The sequence below is a fragment of the Myiozetetes cayanensis genome, unplaced genomic scaffold (assembly GCF_022539395.1).
Source record: "Myiozetetes cayanensis isolate MyiCay16 unplaced genomic scaffold, myiCay2020 scf4, whole genome shotgun sequence".
Lineage (NCBI taxonomy): Eukaryota > Metazoa > Chordata > Aves > Passeriformes > Tyrannidae > Myiozetetes > Myiozetetes cayanensis.
Window position 1 is genome coordinate 19,383,392 of NW_026087631.1, and position 21,928 is coordinate 19,405,319.

At 42.6% G+C, this 21,928-nt stretch overlaps 1 protein-coding gene across 6 annotated transcripts in view; it reads right to left on the minus strand.

The window, feature by feature from the left end:
- TRPM3 (transient receptor potential cation channel subfamily M member 3) overlaps positions 1-21,928 on the minus strand; it is a 411,043-nt gene that overhangs the window by 372,633 nt on the left and 16,482 nt on the right. The window contains exon 1 of one of the 6 annotated variants that reach the window (XM_050328977.1): positions 8,393-8,510. The exons of the other annotated variants lie outside the window; for them this stretch is intronic. The gene's annotated coding sequence lies outside the window, so the exon portion shown is untranslated. Of the gene's footprint in view, positions 1-8,392; positions 8,511-21,928 lie in introns of those variants that run through there. 6 annotated transcript variants of the gene reach the window in all.

Sequence of the window (21,928 nt, forward strand, 5' to 3'; positions counted from 1 at the left end):
GCTACCAAGAATTTTAAAAAATAACAATACAAACAAATATTTCCATCAAAAATAGTAAAATCAGATCAGTAGTAAAATTTATTACAAGTCATCTGATGATGTGAGTACTACAGAAGCACAACACCTGACCTGCAACCTCCACAAGCACCTCTTGTAGACTTACTTTGCCCAAGCCCTTGGCACATCCTCCAGTCACAACACTGACAGAGATTTCTAGTTTCCAGGTTTATTGGATCCTTTATTGCTAAGCTTTCGGAACAACTAAGCCATCAGAAAAGCATTGCATTCAAATATAATGGACACCTGCATTAGCTACCTCCTGCAAGATAAATCCTCTAGCTGGAGGAGGCAGCGAGGAGCTGGGGCTGGACAGGGAGGCTGCAACAGGGAGGGGTGCATCCTCCCACCAATGCAGCAGGGAGATCAGCCAGGCAAAGTGTTACTTTTCCTTTTACAATTTTAACAGATTATTTTACCAGTCCCTGCCCTGGGCTAGAACTACTTTTTTTTTTTTTTTCCCTTAAGAAGTGCATTTCCACATCAGATAACCAATGTAGGTATACTTCTAATATTTTCAAGAAGACCATACAGACAACAATTACTAGCTGTGCTAGTGTGCATACTGTAAGTTAACTTTCAGTGGACTTTCTAATGTTGATTTACACAATCCCAATGTAACTCCGGTTGGCAGGGACTTGAGGAGCTCTCCAGTCCCAGCTGCTGCCAAGAGCAGGTTCAGCTGCAGAGGGCAGATCAGGCTGCTTAGGATTTCACCCAGTCAAGGTGTGAAAACCCCAAGGCTGGAAAGAGCCCCCTCCCTTACCCCTGCCAAATGGCCCTCATCCAGCAGCATGTCATCCCTTCCCAACTGTAATGTAACAACCCAGGTGAAAAAGCCTGGCTAGAGTGGAGGCAGGTGACATTGGCTGTTGTCATCTTGGTCTCATGATTTTGTCACAAAGAGCAGTGCGGCTGACCCTTGGCAATTCCCTGCTCTCTATTGCTGTTTACTCCCTCACATGCCAGACATCACATGCAGCAAAATAACAAAGAGAAGTCCAAGGGTAATCAAAAGAGACTTCAAGGCCTTTGGATGATTGATAGAGGGACCAGGACCACAGTAGTGATTTTCTCAGTTCTTCCAATAACAAGGAATAATATTGATAGGAATCAGGTGAGTGTGTTCCTCAGAGATTGGTGTAAGTGGAAAAAAGGCAGATTTGTTGACCACAGGATGATCTACTCAACACCTGGTCTACTGACACCTGATGGAACAACCTATCTCAGAGGGGAAAAAGAGTTCTAGTGCAGGAGCTGGTTGGGCTAATTGGCAGAGCTTTAAACTACCTTGGAAGGGGGAAAGGGACAAAATCAGGCTCGCCAGTGATAAGTGATGGGATGGAGTACCGAAACTTGAAGAAACAAGCACTAATGGGATCCCTCAATCTGCTTCACCAGGTATTGGCTACAACGTACTACACCTGAAATGCTCCTACACCAATGCACACAGCATCAGGAATAAAAAAGAGGAGCTCCAAGCTTTGGCCCAGTCCCAGAGATTTGACATCAATGGTATATGTGAAACCTGGTGGGATGAGTCCTGTGACTGGAGTGCTCTGTCGGACAGTTACAGGTTCTTCAGGTTAGGCAGGGCAGAAGAGGTGGAGAGGTGGCACTGTATGTTATAGAAGAGGTAGAATGTTTGGAGCTCACAGTTGGCAATGTCACAGCTGAGCAAGAATCAAGGGGCAAACAAATAATGCAGATATATCATGGGAGTCTGTTACAGACCTCCCAGCCAGAACAATAATGCTGACAAATTATTCTTTGAGGAACTAAGGGACACTTGCACGTCAACTGCCCTTGTCCTTATGGGGGAACTTCAACTTACCAGAAATTAACTGGGAGCATCACATAGTTAGTTCAAACCGGGCCAAAAGACACCCAAAAAACTTGGATGACAACTTTATGGAACAAGTCCTAAGGGAACCAACTCAGAAAGATGCCCTCCTTGATCTGCTGCTTGTCAGCAGAAGGGATCTTGTGAGTAAAGTGGAGACTGGCGGCCGTCTTGGCCACAGTAACCATGAAGTGATCAAGTTTAATATCTCTTTTGACAGAAGCAGAGATGCCAGCAAAACCTCAACTCTGGACATGATTAGAGCACACTTCAGGCTGCTCAGGGAATTAGTAAGGAAGATCCCCTGGCAAAATGTTTTTGCAGGCACTGGGATCCACCAGTGCTGATCACTTTTCAAACATCTCATTCTAAGGGCACAGGAATAGGCAATTCCCAAATGTCAGAAGTCAAGCAGGAGAGGCAGAAGGCCAGCTTGGCTGAGCAGAGATCTTCTCTTGGAGATAAGACAAAAAAAGGAAGATTTATGCCCAACGGATACAAGGTCAGGTGACATAGGAAGAATACAGATGCTCCTTGCCACTGTAGGGAGAAAACTGGTGTGGCCAAAGTTCAGCTGGAATTGCAGCTGGCCAGAAATGCAGAGGACAACAAAAAGAGTTATTTTAAATATATTAATGGCAATAGGCAGTATAGAAATATCAGCACTATTACATAGACAAGGTAGAGGTGTTTAATGCTTTCTTTGCCTCTGTCTTTAACACGAATGACAGACCAAGGAGGTCTCAGTGCCCTGAGCTGGAAGACCACGACTGTGAGAATGATCAACACCGAGTCAACCCTGAAATTGTGAGGGATCTGCTGCTCCAACTGTATCCCAACAAATCTACGGGGCCTGATGGGATTCATCCCAGAATCCTCAAAGAGCTTGCTAGTGTCATCTCTCAATGGTGAGTAGTCTTGGGAATCCGGAGAATCCAGAGAGGTCCCAGCTAACTGGAGGCTGACAAACATTGTCCCAGTTTTCAAGGAGGAGGACCATGGAAACTACAGGCCTGTCAGTCTCACTTTAGTGCCTGGTAAAATCATGGGAAAGATTATTCTGGGAGGTACTGAAAAACATCTGAAAGACAATGCAGCCTGAAAGACAAAGCCAACACAGCTTTATGAGAGGAAAGTCGTGCTTATCAAACCTGATTTCTTTTTATGACAAGGTAACCTAGTTGATCAAGGAATGCCAGTTGATGTAATACTTTTGGATTTCAGTAATGCTGAAATGTCCACAGTACCCTTATGGACAAACTGTCCAGCACACAGCTGGATAAACACATCATGTGTGGGTGAGCAATTGGCTCCTGGGTCAAGCACAGAGGGTTATAGTGAATGGGGTAACATCAGACTGGTGACCTGTCACTGGTGGGGTTCTACAGGGCTCCATCTTGGGCCCCATGCTCTTCAGTGTCTTCATAAATGACTTGAATGCAGGACTGGAAGGGATACTAAGCAGAAGATACAAAACTGCGAGGAGCTGTTGACTCCCTCAAAGGCAGGGAGGTCCTGCAGAGACACCTTGATAAGTTAGAGGACTGGGCAATCACCAACCATAGGAAGTTTAATAAGGGGAAGGGCCAGATTCTGCATTTGAGATGGGGCAACCCTGGATGTTCATACAGGCTGGGAATGAGATGCTGGAAAGCAGTACCACGGAAAGGGACCTGAAGGTCCTGGTCAAAGAAAAGTTGAATATGAGTCAGCAGTGCCCTGACAGCCAGGAGGGTCATCAGACAAAGCATCCCCAGCTGGTTGAGAGAGTTGATTGTCCTGCTCTGCTGTGCACTAGGGTAGCCTCACCTTGAATATTTTGGCAGTTTTGGGCACCACAATATAAGAAAGATATTAAGGTATTAGAGAATGTCCAAAGGAGGTCTTTGAGTTTGATAAAAGGCCTTGAGAGGAAGCTGTATGAGATCACTCGATGTGTTCAGCCTGGAGGAGACTGAGGGGAAACCTCATTGCAGTTTACAACTTCCTCATGAGGGGAAGAAGAGGGCAGGCACTGATGTCTTCTCTGTGGTGACCAGTGACAGGACCTGCGGGAATAGCTTGAAGTTGTGTCAAGGGAGGTCTGGGTTGGATATTAGACCAACAGCCAGAGTGTGGTTGGGCACTGGAAAAGGCTCCCCAAGGAGTGGTCAGAGCACCAAGCCTGAGAGAGGTACACACCTTGGGCACATGGTGTGACTTTTGGGGAGGGTTGGATTCTGTGATCATCATGGGTCCCTTCCAATTCAGGATATTCTGTGATTCTGTGACATAGGTCACAAGGAAGTCTCAAGGCACTCCTTGATTTTACCTCAGACAGATGGCCAGCCAGCTGGCCTGTGGTTCCTCAGGGTGGCTCTGCCATTTTTCGAAGAAGCCTTTCCCCAGTTGTTGGGATTCCCCTGATCTCCACAGCCTTGGAGAGCTGATGTAAACTGGTTGCACAAGGACATCAGTCACACCCTCAGGACCCTGGGGTGCAGCCTGAACAGGTCCAAGAGAACATGGGTGGGTGTTGAGTACTCCTGCATAATCTCTAACTTTACCATCAATCCTGGCTAGTAGCTTCTCTCTTCCTCCAGCCTCTGCACTCAGTGCAGAGATCTGGTGGACCTTGTTGGTGACCTGCCTTATCTGTGTCTGCTGTCACCATATCACCTTCTTCACCTGTACTGATCCTGGCATGGAGACCATTGCAAATCAAGAGTCAGTGATCTACATACCAGCTAACCTGGGTATGCCCTGGCCTGTGCTGTGCTGGACTGTGCCTTCTAGCTGTGTTGTGCTGCACCAATTCCTTGGTTGCAGGACAAACTCTTCTTAGGAGAGGAGCCTGCAGACTGCTCCTACTCATCACCAACAACTACAGTACCTGCACCACTTTGTCTTAATCTAAAACTGCAGCAAGAATTTCTTATAAGAACACTGTTTCTGCTTTCCAGCAGAAAAGACAAATACAGTTGATTCCTTGGGGGTAAAAAATTGCGTAATAACTTGAATGAGCAAACAAGTCAGCCTGTTTTTGGACAGCATTTTTCAGATCATTTCTCAGGTCACAGTACAGCATGCAGCAGGGGAAGGCTTAGTGGTGGGAATGCACAACCACGGGTCACAGTGTGCTGCTCAAGGACTGGAGGACTATTTGGTAACAAAAAAGTTTTCCCTGACAAACTCCAGCAATCTCCTGGATGGCTGGTGTTCTGATATGTAAAATTTCCCAGTGAGGATGGGAGTCTGTGACACAGAGCCGTCCTCTGGTTGTTGTTGTACTCTGGTTGTTCAGAAAAACTCCATGTGCTTCCTTACCCTGGTTGGTGATCTGTAACATATCCCAGCACAGAGTCACACTTAGCAAACCCTCCTCTGACCACGACCCACAAGCTCTATACAGAGCTGAGCCCCAAACACCTGAGCTGCTCTTTCACATGGAGGGCAGCCCCATTCCTCCTTTAGCCTGTTTGCCTCTCTTGAAGGGCTCATAATCTTCATCAATCACAGCATTGCCCCACCACATCATAGGCATCCCAGCAATGCTGCAGCTCTGACCACAAGGCAGTGTGCAGAGGGGCACACACGCTAGAGTGGGTGTCCTTTTGTCTTATTTTAATATTCTAAAGCTCTGCCTTGTTCCCCACACTCTGTACTTGTACTTTCTGTTCTTGCCCCACTATTTGCTCATGTAACTCAGGGCTGGAATCTCTCTCCCTGGTTTAACAGCCTCCTCACTAGGCTTGCTAGCCTCCTGACAAAGATGCTTTTGCCACAGTAAGTGAGAAAGAGAAAATGGTAGCTGATTTCTTAAAGTCACAAATGTGAAACTCAGAGGTCAAGTTAAATTTTGATTAAGAACCCCTAATCTGGTCCATGACAAGTCATTTTGAAATCCACCTCTTCACTCACTGGATTAAAACCTTACATATACTGTTCCTCAGTGACACACACAGAGCTCAGTTCTTCCATAAGGGTCTCCTCGTCAATCTTTTGTACTCGGTCCATCTGATTTTCAGTCTACAGAACCAATTACAGAACCAATTTCAGTCTACAGGACCAATTACCCGGTTCACAGCTGTAATTTCACTGATGGCACAGCAAAATAAAAAAGTTTGATTTCATACGTTCATACATTTCTCACTTGTCGTTTTTTATCTGAGCTACTGCAAATATCCTGGGGAAATTTTCAGTGCAAGAGCAATAAGAAAAACCTATTATCTTCGAACAAAAAAAAAGTTGCTGTGATCAGAAACTGTACAGCAGAGCAACCATTTATTGTCACTTTTATTGAACTGGAACACTGCAGCCCCTGCTTAAAAAGGGTTGAAAATTTCACATAATTCAGAGGTCATAAATACAAATAATACTCAACATCTTGGTGGGAAGTACCCAGACATTCCTCTTCATGGGCAGAAATTTAGCGTGATCAAAAATGCGATCTGTTGTTTTTAATGGCAAAACTTTCATCAGTTTGATCATGGGGATTCATTCCACTCAGCTTTCCCTTACCATAGCTCCACAAGCAGGTGATGGAGAGAGGAAAACAGTAGAAAAAGCTTAATTTCTAAGCCTTAATTTATAACTGTGCTTTACTCCTTCAATATGCAATGCCTTTACTCAGGGTCAATGTCAATATGTAATGTTATTTTCAGGATCATTCTAAACAAAGATAACAGCTATAAAGTCAGAGATTGTTTACAGCCAGCTACATGTGGGACCTAGAAAATATTTGCTCTTTTCCACCTCAAATATCACTCACTTTTCAGCACTTTGGAAAATGATTCCAAGTGAATTAGTGATAAAATATGAGTTCAGAAATCCTATGCTCTCACTTAAAAAAAAAAAAAAAAAAAAAAAGCAATGTATAAATGAAGAAAACACAAACTAGCAACTAGCAACTACAACAAAAAGTGTTTTCCAAAAACCTGACACAAATGAAAAAGAACAAAATGAACAAACAAATCAAAAAATTCAGAATCAGTCATTCTCATCTGTCCTGCAATTTATGGAGTTTAGTGGTTTAAATGCAATGCAAATCCACTAACATAGAAACACCACAACAGTATTGCTTTAGAGACGAAAACAGGGCAAAGTTGCTCATCCTTTCAGAAGGATTCTGGAAAACTGAAAATTAATCAAAGATTAATACAAACTTTCAATTCTGGCCAAATGCAACCTGAATCTCATTCAGTGTGCTGGATGGAGTAAGAATTCATCCCAGTGGTAAGCCGCAAGAACAACTTCGTTTAGAACAAGAGAAACTCAACAAGCCCCACAAAACAAGGTCAAAAAGCCCAAGCCAAAAAAAAGCACCACAAACAAACTGATCAATGAAACAAAAACAACCCTCGACTGCATTGTGCATTTTTCTGATGAGTTCTAATGATCTAATCATTGCCTAGGAACTAAATTTAAGGCATCCGTTGCAAAAAGAAGTTTGTGTATTTAAAAAAAAAAAAAAAACAACTATCCTCAAGCCCCACAATAAATTATAGTATTTTAATCTACGGTGTGGTACAGATGAATGCAATACTCCTCCTCCTCCCCTTCCATGAGATAATATTGTTACTTTCTCTGATGCTTTCTTGTTGCCATGGCATCCTTTCTACCGTAGGTCTTTTCACCCTTCTGTTATTTCCCCAGTTGACGTTCAGCCTGTGGTCATCTTACCCTGAGGTCGAAAGCTTACAAATCAGTGTTCATTTTTGAAATTATACATTTGATCTGTTGAATAATGTTTATCACCCCAGACCTCAGAGAGTCTGCTTTAGATAAGAATACACAACATTGTTTCTAAGCACACGAGGACTGAGATTGCCCTCGGACGGTGAGCAGTTCATCCAAAATTTGTGTTTGTATGTGTTTGTTCAGCACCTGGCACTAGGGTTCTGATCACAAGGAGACTGACTCTCAAGCACTTCAATGTCACTCCTTCTACTTGAATGCTCAATTTGTTCTCTCAATTTCCGTGTATGTCTGGCTAGGATGTTCATTTTCCTGACATATAATCTATGCTGTGGCATGCATCTCCTTTAAAATGTTTGCCCATCTACCTCAGAGATTCTTGGCTCATATCACCGAGCCGGCTGGAGACAGATACACCTAGAAGGAGACACCTGCCCAAGACGAAAATCTTTGTTTCCCAAGAGCATCCTTTCAGCCTACCTGCCTTCAAGTCCTTAGCTTACGATTGCTACCACTGTCCCCTCGGCTGCACAGGGCGAGCTCGAGTCTCAAGCAGCTACTTCCCAGCCACTCTGGCTTCGCTCCGGGCGGCCCCAGCCGCGGCGGCGGAAGCCGAGCTGCAGCTCCCCGGGGAGCACACGGAGAGAGCCTAAGTGGGTCCTCGCACCTGTTACAACTACAAAGTCGGGCTCAGCACATGGGAAAGGCGACTCTTGCTCCCAAAGCGCAACAGGTCTCTTCACGCCACCCCCACCCGGCAGCGAAGTCACCGGGTGCGCGGACGGAGGAGCCGCGGTCGCGGTCGCGGTCACTCACCGGCGGCGCGGGCGAGGAGGGTCCTCCGCGTTTGGAGGAGCCGCGCCGGGAGCTGAGCCGGCGCCAGGACTCGGCCAGGCGCCCTCGGCCGCTGCCGCTGCCGCCGCCGCTGCCCGCCGCCCCCTCGGCGGCGCTGCCCCGCTCCGCTCGCCCGGGGCTCAGTCGCCTCTGCCCCATGGCCGCGGCTCGGCCGAGCCCCGCCGGTCCCCCGCTCCTCTCCGCGCCTCCCTTTAACGCTTTACCGGCGCCGCCGAGGCTCGGCGGAGGGGTGGCGGGGGCGGGATGGGAGGAGCGGCGCCGCCTTCCCCTCGCCGCTGCGGGACTGCCCGGGGGAGCCCCCCCGGTGCGGTGCGGAGCTCGGCCCGCGGGGACGGCCCGCACGGGGACCGGGAGCGCCTCGCTCCGACCGGGGAGCGCTCGCGAAGGCGTCGCATCCCATAGCACAGCCAAGCTGCAACTTGGGCCGGCCGTGAATTCGGAAACTGGCATGGGAAGAGAAAGGGTCAGACAGCTGTGCTGTGCTTAGACATGACAAGTTATGACACCTGTTCACCTCCTGCCGAGATGTTACGAAAAATTTGCCAAGAGACTTTTTCTAATTAAACTATATCAGTAGTTCTAGCGAAATAAATTAGTAGTTTCCATATAAAATATTTCTAAATAAAGTATTTCCATAATAAAATATGGTAATTCTTAATATACAGCAACAGTCACAGTAGCACAGCTTCCACACTAAGCCCAGTGTTTCTCCGTTCTGTTTACACTTAGGAGGATGGAAACAGCAAGTCGAGCAAAAGACGGCACGGTTCCTATTGGTATTACGACACACCTTTGGGGGGGCTGCTTTTCTTTCTTAAAATCGACAAGGAGCATCTCTGAAATTAAGTCTCTCAACTGATACTGGAAGGGTTTCCTGCGGTGCTGGTCAGAGTCCTGATTCAGTACGCCGTACCAGGCACCTTAGGAATAATCACATCGGTTCATCAGCTCTGCGTGCTGAGCACAGGGGTGCCAGAGAGAAAAGCTGCCTTTTCTCTGCCCTCCGAGCTCACTGTAGCATATCAGCATACAAGCTCAGGCAACAGCATCGCAAGGTAAATATTTAATTTTCAAAAACCAACTAAAATAAACACCAAAAAAACCAAAAAATCAAAAACAAGCCTACATTGACACTCTGTTTTCTAGTAATCATTAAAAACACAGTGAGTGTTTCACAGGCACGAAATCATTGAATGCATTTATGATTTAACCCTTTTTACAAAGATTTCTTAGAAGACCATTTTACTGAAACTAAAACTACTACTTTCTCAAGTAGCTGAACTATTTTAAAAAGATGATATGACATTATGATGAATGATAGTATTCTAGTTATAACCACAGTATATGAGTGATTTATGAAAGGATGTATTTTCTTCACAGAGTATCTAATGTCATAATAATAAGCAAGAAAGGTGGGTCAGAGTTTCCAAAGAACACGCTAAATTCTTTATTAAGTATGGGTTGGAAGCTAGTGATTAAGGACTTTGTTGTGGCTTTAGGTAGTCTGATAGTCTCCAAACTCTTAACCACACTCGAGACTGATTAAATACCTTCCATTCAGGGGAAACAGATGTTATGGGGAGGGCCTTTTCCTTCCAACATCTGTAACTATAGCAAGTTACATTTACACCCAAGTTCATTTGGGTGAACTATTCTCAGAAGTGCTTTTGGCTTTATTTATTCCCCTCTGAGGCACATCAGCATTTGGTCAGCTTTGCTGATCCTGTCATTAGTTTTATTATTTTTAATGACATCTATAGATGACTTCCTCTGATGTCTCCTCTATCTGCTAGTAATAACTATCAAATTTCCCAAATCACATGTTTTCTTTAAATATGCATTAGAGAAATCTAATGGTTTTCAAAGCCCACAAAAATCTGCAAGCAAGTTAGCTTTTAAAAAGTCAAATTACATCAACCTCAGAAAACAAGCTCTTACGGAATTTTTTGGGAGGGTGGGGAATAAGAATCTCCAAAGGAATTAATGGACAGGATACAAAAATACTTGTGTTACTATGTCGGCTCCCCACATTACTAATTTGTTGCTGGTCATGTTTAATTCTTTTCCAAGTGTAATACGAAGTTTGGTGCCTTCACCTGTTTAGCTACACAGACAGCAATGTACTACTTATTCAGCTCACAGTACCATGTAAGATGTAAGAGAAAAGCAAGCATGTGTTCTTATTTAAGATAAACATAGCAAAATAATAGCCAGACTATTCAAAATAAGCTGCAAACTTCAAACTGAAATAGAACAAAACCACAGCCAAAACTAACTAAACCTCAGTAAGTCTAATATACAACACAGGTCATTCCAGTAATATCAGTAAGTCAAATTTTGTGAAAAGCAAATCACACATTTATAGAAATTAAAATATTGTTTTTTTCTGATGTTAATATTGAAGTTTTAGCACAGAAAGCTTCCTCATTCTTCTTTCTGTCCATAATAAATCTAAACCTGATGATCCAAAAGGAGGGGCAAGGAAAACCTCCATTTTTTATTGGACATAGTGGGGAACATAGTTATCAAAGATGAGGACAAGGCTGAGGTATTTAGCACCTTCTTTGCCTCAGTTTCCAACAGTAAGACAGGTTGTCCTAAGGACAGCTGGCTTCTGGAGCTTGTAGACAGAGATAACAAGCTGAATATCCCACCTATAATCCAGGAGGGAACAATTAGAGACCTGCTGAGTCACTTGGATCCTCACAAGTCTACTGGACCAGACGGGATCCACCCCAGGGTGATGAGGGAGCTGGTGGAAGAGCTTGCCAAGCCGCTTTCCATCATTTACCAACAGTCCTGGTATCCGGGGAGGTCCCAGACAATTGGAAGTTGGCGAATGTCACACTGATCCACAAAAAGGGTTGCAAGGAGGACCCGGGAAACTCCAGGCCTGTCGGCCTGACCTCAGTGCCTGGCAAGGTTATGGAGCAGATCATCCTGTGTGCAATCACACAGCACCTACAGGATGGACAAGGGATCAGAGCCAGCCAGCACAGGTTTAGGAGGGTCTGGTCCTGTTTGACCAACCTGATCTCCTTTTATGATCAGGTGACCCACCTGGTGGATGAGGGGAAGGCTGTGGATGTGTCTATCTGGACTTCAGCAAAGCCTTTGACACTGTCTCCCATAATATACTCCTGAAAAAGCTGCAGCCCATGGCTTGGACAGGGGCACTCTGTGCTGGGTTAAGAACTGGCTGGAGGGCCGGGCCCAGAGAGTGCTGGTGAACGGGGCTGCATCCAGCTGGCAGCCGGTCACCAGTGGTGTCCCCCAGGGATCAGTGCTGGGCCCAGTCCTGTTTAACATCTTTACGGATGATTTAGATGAGGGGATTGAGTCTATCATTAGCAAGTTTGCAGAAGACACCAAGCTGGGAGAGAATGTTGATCAGCTGGAAGGCAGGAGGGCTCTGCAGAGGGACTTGGATAGGCTGGAGAGTTGGGCTGATTCCAATGGGATGAGGTTCAACAAGGCCAAGTGCCGGGTCCTGCACTTTGGCCACAACAACCCCTGCAGCGCTACAGGCTGGGCACAGAGTGGCTGGAGAGCAACCAGGTGGAAAGGGATCTGGGAGTTTGGATTGTCAGGAAGCTGAACATGAGCCAGCAGTGTGGCCAGGTGGCCAAGAAGGCCAATGGCATCCTGGCCTGCATCAGGAACAGTGTGGCCAGCAGGAGCAGGGAAGTGATCCTTCCCCTGTACTCAGCGCTGGTGAGGCCACACTTGGAGTGCTGTGTCCAGTTCTGGACCCCTCAGTTCAGGAAGGACATTGAGGTGCTGGAGCGGGTCCAGAGAAGAGCTGGTTGCTGGCTGGGGAAGAATCTCAAGCGTAAGTCCTGTGAGGAGAGGCTGAGGGAGCTGGGATTGTTTAGCCTGGAGAAGAGGAGGCTCAGGGGTGACCTCACCACTCTCTACAACTCCCTGAGAGAAGGCTGTAGCCGGGTGGGGGTTGGTCTTTTCTTCCAGGCAACTATCAGTAAGACAAGAGGCTATGGTCTTAAGCTGTGCCAGGGGAGGTTTAGGTTAGATATCAGGAAGAAATTCTTTATAGAGAGGGTAATCAGGGGTAATCAGGCATTGGAATGGGCTGCCAAGGGAAGTGGTGGATTCTCCATACCTGGAGGTTTTTAAGATGAGACTGGATGTAGCACTTAGTGCCCTATTGTAGTACCACAGTGGTAGTAGATCAAAGGTTGGACTTGATGATCTCAGAGGTCCCTTCCAACTTTGCTGATTCTACTATTCTATGATTCTATGATCTAAATGTCAAGTACCTTTTGTATAGACCATCACAAATTTCAATGTGTTGCACAGTCTGAGAGCATTTAATGCAACGTGTTTGTTTAATAACCACATACAAAGGATTGGTTTCCAACATTTATACAAATATTTATGCATATAAACATAGTATCACATTGTAAGTCTGTTCTACGTATCCTTGTAAGTGTTGCTGTTATGTCCTTAATTAGGCACGGTATATGACTGGCAAGAAAGTATTTTCACCCCTAGCAGACAAGAGATGCATGACTGCATGTTATGTGCACAGTTGGCTGATATCATTATTTCATTCTTATTCTACCTACAAACTTATTTTTCACAGTCATTTATAAGTCATCATCATCATGGCTAGGCTTTGCGAACGATGATTTGAGAAGGGCTCTACCCACGCTTGCTACAAGCGCGCTGATGGCTAAAAAGGCCAATGCGAGATAGACAAGTCCTGTTGCAGAAGGCACAGCAGAAAGACTCCCCAGGTGATATCGACGAGACGCGATTCTTTCTGCGTTGTCTTTTCTCCTCGAGAGTGATCCTGTGTGTGTTCTCAAAAGCAGCAGCAGCGTTATGGATGGTGTGTCTCCAGGCCTCCCGACTGGAGGCCAGGGTAGACCAATGGTGGTGATCAATATGGCCAAGGCTGAGGGATTGTTTCAGGCAGTCCTTGGATCTCCTCTTCGGGGCTCCTCTCTTGCAGCAGCCAGTGGCAAGTTCCCCATAGAGCACGATCTTAGGGAGGCAGCAGTCCTGCATCCTGGAGACGTGCCCTGCCCAGCGCAGCTGTGTTCTCAGCAGCATGGCCTCAATGCTCGTGACTGCTGCCTGTTCAAGGACAGACGTGTTGGTCACACAGTCAGTCCAGTGGATGTTTAGGATTGTACGGAGGCAGCGCTGATGGAAGCGTTTCAAGAGACGCAAGTGGTGGCGGTAAATGACCCATGATTCAGATCCATATAAAAGAGCAGACAGTACAATGGCTCTGTAAATGCCAGATCTTAATACTTTTCTTCAGGTGTTTGTTTCGCCACACTCCTTTATGGAGTTTACAAAGGCTCTGTACACCTTTGCTAACCTGCTGTCTATTTCTGCATCAATCTTACTGTCTGAGGAGACGATGCTTCCCAGGTAATGGAATTGCTGAACTGATTTAAACTCTGTTTCACCAATGGTGATATGGCGATGATGGGAGACTTCCTGAGGTGCAGGCTGAAATAAAACTTCTGTCTTCTTCAAGCTGACTTCCAGCCCAAAAAGCTCAGCAGTCTCTGCAAAGCAGGATGTTAAATGCTGCAGAGCTACTTCTGTGTGGACATTTATAAGTATCTCCAAATATTTATCAAGAACTACAAGAAGGTATGTCAATAGGAGGTGACAGAGCTCCATTTGCCTGATTTAGATCTTCTAGCCTAGCAGAGTCTAAGACCTGTAAACCATCTGGGACAGTTTGAACTGCTGAGAGGCTTGGGACAGTCGTTCAAGACAGATGAAAAGATTTTGTTTCACTTTGCATTAGCAAGACAGAAGCTATAGAGTGATTTATGCTGGAACAGGCTACTGGAGGTCACCTGGTCCAACCCTATCCTTAAAGGAGCTTTGCGTAGATCAGCTTGCTCAGGGCTTTGTCCAGTTAGGTCTTGAAAAACCCCAGAACTGAAGATTTCATTGCTTCTTTGGACAATGTTTCAGTGCTTAAGCATGGTCTTAGAGAAAAGGTGTTCCCTTAGAGATAATTGGAATTTCTCACATTCCCACTTGTGGGGTTTTTTGCTTCTTGCTTCATCATACAGCTTCAAGGACATCCTGGCCTCATCTTGTCTACATCTTCCCATTCAGCAGCTGGACACAGCAATCCAGACTCCCTGTAGGCTCTGTCCTTAAGGCTGAACAAGCCTATTCTCCCAGTCTCATCAATCATGTGGACTAGGCCTTCTGCAAACATCTGGAAGCAGCCTCACATTTTCCGGTCCTGGTGCTCACAGGAGAGCCTCAGCCAGCCCAATATCTGCTGGAGACACACTAAAGCCAGGCAAAAGCAGACTTTGCCTTCTTCAGGATTCTGCTCTAGAGTCCCATAGGATAATGACCTGAAGCAGAGGGGAGTCTAAGAGTGGTAGCTGTTATTCAAGGATCACCTCCTCCAAGCTCCAAAGCAGTTGACTCTGATGAAGGAAGTCAGAGAAAAAACCCAAAGGGCAATACACAAAAGTGAATGAGAGTATACAGAAGATGAAGGCAGTGACAGGCAGCCTGGGAAGAATACAGAGATACTGTCCTAGCACACATTGGGAAAGCTGATGCGCAACTACCATTGAATCTGGCAAGGATTTCTTGATGAAAGGCCTGTAAATGAAAGCCCTGTAGATCTTCCATACTTGTGGTATAAGAAATAAGCAGAAAAGCAATCATAAGCATCATTTTGGCATCCTCTTCCTGTTAGGGAAGAATTTATTTGTGTATATATATCTGCTTCAGGCAGACTCAGATTCCTGTCCCAGCAGCGTAGTGCTGCCTGAGCTGTTACTGAAAGTCTTTTGTGGGATTGCCACCTTTACAAGTCCACCATTGCTGTGATGTTGTAGGGTGCAGGCAACTGACTTCTGGGCTTTTCAGGCTTGTAGTTCTGCAAGTAGTTCTGCTTTTTGCCTCAAACTCATGAGATTCCTTTTCAGAGTGTGGTCCATAAGGCAAAGTACTTTGCCAAACTTTCTTTTCAGTAAAAAGCAATTCCCTACTAAGTTTCCTACTACTACAGAGAAAAAAAATAACACACCAAAAAAACCCCAAGAACTTAAGCAAATTATTCCCTTCCCTTAAAATGGGAAGAAAAATGTTTTATTTTCTTTCAGGTATCTACTGTTAAGAGTGGGTCATACATCTCTGCCTTTTATCACCTGCATTATGGAAGATTTTTCTATTCTCTAGTTTGTAGAGTTTTAATTAAAACAGTTAAATACACCAGAATCAAAGCCTTCCTGGAGCTGTCTTCAATTCTGTACTACAGATTGCTACTTATTGTTTGTATTTCCTTACTAACACAGGCCTTTTTGTCCTTTTTTTTCCTTTTTTTTTTCCTTTTTTATACCTCCCAATTTTGTAGAGAGAGAGAGATAAATCAAGGCCACTTTACTAGTAGTGATTGGTGGATACTTATAAAATTCTTGTTTAGTTCAACCATTACACGTTATGAGAGAGGCAAGACTCTAACACAATACAGCTTTGATTTTGAAAGGAGTGACCAATCTTAACTGCTTGCACAATGAATGAAGGTGATCACACACTTTTCTGTAATTAGGTAGTAAAATCAGCCCTGGAACTCACTCAGAATTCATATTCTGAATATGCAATGAAATATCTCAAATTCTAGATTTTAGGTAATAAAGATATTTTTGTTGAAATTAGTGGAAATTACCCCACAGTAAAATTTATTTTCTAAAGCACAAATGTACAGCAATCTCTAGGTCTTGAAGGTTATTAGTGGAACCTTTTAAATGAAATACTGTTTGTGTCATTGGCAGAAAAAAAGTGCTATAAACTACATAGGAATAGACTTCTTGTTACAAAACAGACTAAACATCGGATTAAAAGTTTGTTTGGGTTTGTTTGTTTATTTGTTTTTATTCCATAAAATGTGAAAAATGTGGAGGTAGAGCTTTATTTTACCAGATCACTAGAAAATTAACTTTATATTTTGATGTTCATCTGAATCATCGGATAGTGGGCTAAATGCTAAATAGAACAGCACTGTCACAAATTTATGTCTGAAAAATTCAGTTAGAGTGACCTCCAGTGTGTCACAACAACTTTAAAACTGAATCAGGTGTTATTAACTTCTATCCACTTAATTTCATCTAATGCCTTAGCCACCTGATCATTCTTACCTTGCAGTGTTTAGGCAGGATGACACTGGGAGCAGATGTTTGTTTCCTGGGTTACTACTGGAAGAAGCAGTATGGAAGAACATTGGTAATTAGTAACTTCTCTTTCTAAACCAGGCCTGATCACCTCATTGAAGCATGACAGGACAAACAAAGGCAAAATTTTATGATTTCGAAGAAGCCTTTAGTGTAGTGTTTATTCAAGCTGAACTCCTACTACAGAGGGAAGTCATTTTGAGTACACACTGCAAGATAATACTTTCAACATTTAAGTTTTAATTATGCTCAGTTTTTCTTTCTCCCATCTGTTCACATCAAAAGGTCACAGTCTCCACTACAACATTGTCAGAAACGTTTGCAATACCTTAGAGAGTGAGCAGACACCATGAACAAATAATCTACAGTATTTTTTCTAAGGCTGTCATTCATCTTAGGCAAAAAACAGGCAGCAAATTCAGAACAAAGAATTGCTCAGCTTGGAATTTAGCCTATTTTTTACATAATTGATAAATTGAATATTCATTTCAATACATGTTTAGCACTTGGTAGTATAACATAAACAGAACATCTGATGGAACAATGAATTTGTGCTTAGACAATGAAACTTGTCTATAACTCAAGAAGTGAACATTTTTTGTAAATTAGAGAGAAGCTACAGATGTTCATCCTGCCTTCAGGAGAGGGGCCTGTAGAGTTCATATATATATAAAGGATAGGAAACAATGTTCCTCTTAGGCCTCATGCCTAAGATAAAATATCAGGAAACACCGTGGCATTTCACAATATTTGCTCTTTTGTTTAAAATATGCAACTTCAATGGAGACAAGTAAAGAAGTCAATTATAGCAAGTCATTGAATCACAGAACAATTTGAGTTGGAAGGGACCTTAAAGATCATCTCATTCCAACCTCTCTGCCATGTACTGGGACACCGACTGCTAGATCAGGTTGCTCAAAGCCCCATCCAACCTGTCCTTGAACACTTCCAGTGATGAGGAATCTACAGCTTCTCTGGATGAACTTCCAGTGTTTTACCATCCTCACAGTAAAGAACTTTTCCTAGTATTTAATCTAAATCGACTGTCTTTCGGTTTAAAGCCATTTGCCCTTGTCTTACCATTACATACCCTTGTAAAAAGTCCTTCTCCAGCTCTCTTGTGGGCACCCTCTAGGTACTGGGAGGCTGTAAATACGTATTTCCAGACCTTTTCTTCTCCAGGTTGAATAGTTCCAGCTCTCTCAGCCTATCTTCATATGCAAGGTGATCTAACCCTCTGAGCGTCTTTGTGGTCCTGTGGACTTGCTTTATGTCCTTCTTATGTTGGAGGGTTCTCTGGAGTGGGATCTCTCACAACAGCACATTAGAGGGGTAGAATCACCTCCCTTGACTTGTTGGTCATATTTCTTCTGATGCAGCCCAGGATATGCTTGGTTTTCTCGGTTTTGAGTGGACAAGCAATTATAAAGACCTGGTTACAAATATCTGCTAAGTATTCTGATCTGTATCATAGGTCAGACCATGTTACTAATTACAGTTGTCAATGATTTTTCTTCACCAATATAAAACTCAAAGACAATAAGAGGAGTTGTACTTTTAAAAATGACACTTTCTTCAAGAAGTACAATTTATCTTTACAGAGTCATTATATTAAATCACACTTTCACAAACCAGCACTAATTACCATCCCAGACTTAAATAACTTAGTGATAATGCAATTCCACAGTTTATAATCCTTCAGTCACCAAGTAAGGCACAATGGTATAGTGAGATTAATCTCAGTACTATTTCTGAGCTTTAAAAACACAGGTCAGTATTTGAAAACTGAGTGGATTTCCTCAGCATATAAATTACTCATTCCTTATTGTTACCTAAAAAACCCAGGTGTACTAATTTGCCATATGCCCAACATGGAAAAAATATCTTCTACATTTGTCAGGAGTAGTTTTTATTCCCTCGGTTAATTTCTCTCAGTTAAAAAATAAAAAATACAGCAAACTAAGATGTTCCTGTACAAGTTTATCTCTATGGCTTTTGCACCCCACTATAGTAATTATATTTTAGTAAGTGTATGCAAAACTTTGGGCCACACTAATCTTAAACAGGTGAAAATGCTGGACTCCTCCCTGTGAAAATTTTGTATTGCTGAATTAATTGTCACTCAAATTGTGAGTGACAGATCTTTTCTGACTATATGGTTGGCTGTCAGGGATAAAACACTAAAGTACCAAGGAGAACAGAAGGGATGCCAAGGTTAGTCCATTCGGATGAGATGAAACTGAATTCTTGCTCTGATTTTGTATCTCCATTTCCCTGTTAGAGTATTAGTGCCCCAAATAATAACTAATTTACAGTCCTGTTCTCTCATGACAATGCTTGAGTAGCAGGGCTGAAAGCCATGCAATCCAGAAAACAATTTGCAAGTAAGGAAGTGCAGCTTCCAGGAAAATGAAGGGAAAATATTTTTTTATTATTTATCAGATTTTCCTGTACGGTGTACAGCAGTTCTCTGGCCTCTGCAATGCCCTTTTTATTTAGTTAAGGAAAGAGTAGAGACCTTCAGTGTGAGTGCAAGAGTTCTGGAAAGCTTGGCAATCCTGAAGGATTTTTTTCCTCACTTTTCTTTGTGCCTAAAAGAGAATTTCTGCCCTTAGAAGACCCTCCAATACTGAGAGATCACCAGCTTGAATGAGATGTATGTTTTTCTGATAGATAGAAGTGGTTTATCTAGCCCACAAAAGTTATTAATTCATCTTTCTAGATAAACACATCATAATCTTTATCCATCACTGTAGGTTTGCCTTCATTCCCCTGGAGTGACACCAGAATTGCTTCATCTGGCTCCTAAGCAGCAGTCCTTGAAGAAGAGAAACCCTGAAGGGGATCAATATTGAAATGATCCAGCCAATATTAGCTATCAAATACATATGAGTAATTCCATGATCTTTTAATGTAATTCTTACTTTTGACACCTGGTAGATGGGAGTTTAATAATTTAGGTATTATTCATATACATAAAGACTATGACTTTTATTGAGTTGAACATCATAACATTTTCTTTCAAATAAAATGAAGATCTTAACCCACAAAAGCACTGGGACCCATACTGAACTTCAAAATCTATAAAACTGCCAGTGATTTTCATTGAAGCTACATCTGCTTCATGAAGTATTGCTGCATATCCAAGTACTGCTATATGAAGTACAAATGTGGCAGGTTTGATTTTTACATCACCAGCATTTTAGATGAGAAAGATAGTCCTATACGTTGCATTTGGTAATAGTGTTATTAGATACAATCCCAGAATACAAAAATGTGTTTACTTCCGGAGCTATATACAGGTTTAAATAGATCAGCACTTGAACCTTTACAAACTTTTGCAAAATAAAACCACTAACATAAGTCTGCTGTATTCATTCCTTTGATTATAACACTTTGGGGGGATTTAAATAATGAGTAGAAGAAATTAGTGTTTTATGCACACTTCAAAGTCAGGAATGGACCTATAGGGGCCATTTTCTAGTTAATAATCATTATAATAAGCCTTAAACTGTTAAGCGTTACACTGCAGTACAAAGTTGTTGGTATTTCAACACAGTTACAAGTAAAAAGTTTTTTTTTAGTCTTCAGCATATAGAACAAAGATTTTTTTCAAGACTGGGTTAAGAAATAAAACAATTGACTTCTTGGGCTTTTATCTTCTTAGGCTACACAAGATATTTTCCATAATTAGTGATAGACATCTTTTTAACTCCAATTGTAACTTCTGAATTCTGGAAATAATAGTTACCATGGTACCCCAGGTTCTTTGAGTGGATTAATTCTCTCCCATATTTGGTACTGCTGTCTTTTAATATGATCACATACTCAAAATGACTGATGAGTTATATCAACATGAGAATGCTTGCTATCACCTAACCTCCTTTTCTACTGAAGCAGCAGTTACTTCAATCTTACAGCAGAGATATATGTTATATTAAAATACAGATTAATTACTTTTTAGCCTATTTTTTAAGACATAGACTACAGTGTAGAAAGACAGTTAAGCAAAGTTTTCCAGACTTTTTTTTTTCAAATACTTGACCATTTGATGCTGTAGATTTTTAACAGAAATATTAAAGTTGGTGTATGAATGCAGTAGGTATGGATGGAAAACCCTGCATGTTCCCTTAGATACACGCATCTTGATGCTTATAAGTAGGTGTGCATGTATGCATGAATAAAAGAGTAAGTGAATGAAGACCATGAGAGATCAAATGTGAGGATGTAAAATCAACTTGCTTAAAGATTTCATAAATAAGTATCACATTTTCCATCCAAAAGATTTTAAGCGGAGTTATGCTGCACTACTTTTCCTGCAACATGTGTGTATAGTTCTTAGAGAACATTTGACAATGAGAACATAGAGCTCAGAGTCTAGAAGTCCCTGCAACCAGCTGGAGCTCCAGATTAAAGTAAAAAGGTAGAGGAGACAGCACCTGTGCCACAGTCCTTTACTTTGGCATATACAGTAAACATCATCTTTATTTTTCCTAAAACTTACCTCACTCAGCCAAGGAATTATATTGTTTAAAATGAGCAGTCCATATGAGTGTAAAAATTGGATTCAATGTACATGCAATGCAGCCGGAACAAAAGTGTCTGATAGAGGGTAGGATAAAGAGAACGATTAATTGTTTTTACAGGTATAGACCTATAAATGTACTATGTGAAAATTTTATTCCAGAGGGTGCCAGAATACAAAATATATCTTATAAGTTTCATTAGCTAGGTTATTTTCTTGTAAAAAATACCCTAGTACTAGTAGCACTTCAGAGGAAGGGTTTTTTAACATTCAGATGTTATAAGCAGGTACTGATCATTTAAAGGGATTTCACTGAGGCTGAGTTCTTTCAGGTCTGACCTTGTATTAAATCTACTGTAATAAGAGGGAAAGGGCATTCCAGGGGCTGTGTGACAAAATTCAGGAAGACAGTACTATTTTACCTTAGTTTATTAAGACAATAGTGAGCTTGGGGGTATGAGGGAGAAGATGGGGAGATGAAAGAAAGGAAGATAAACAGACTGAAAAAAAGAAGACAAGCCAAAATGATTTTACATGAGGCAAGGAAAAGAACAGTATGCCAGAGAAGAGCTGTCACAAATACATGGTGGGTAGGGGTGAGGAAAGTGATCTTTTTTAGACTTCAGGGGGTCTTCTACTCCCCTGAATTCCCATTCTATTAAAAAGGGAATTAAAAGGGATATTTGTTCTTTAAAAGGGATATTAGATGTTTCTGAAATTACTCATGACCAAAACAATTGTGTACTACACATCAATAGACGTAAGTGAAAATCAGAGATATAG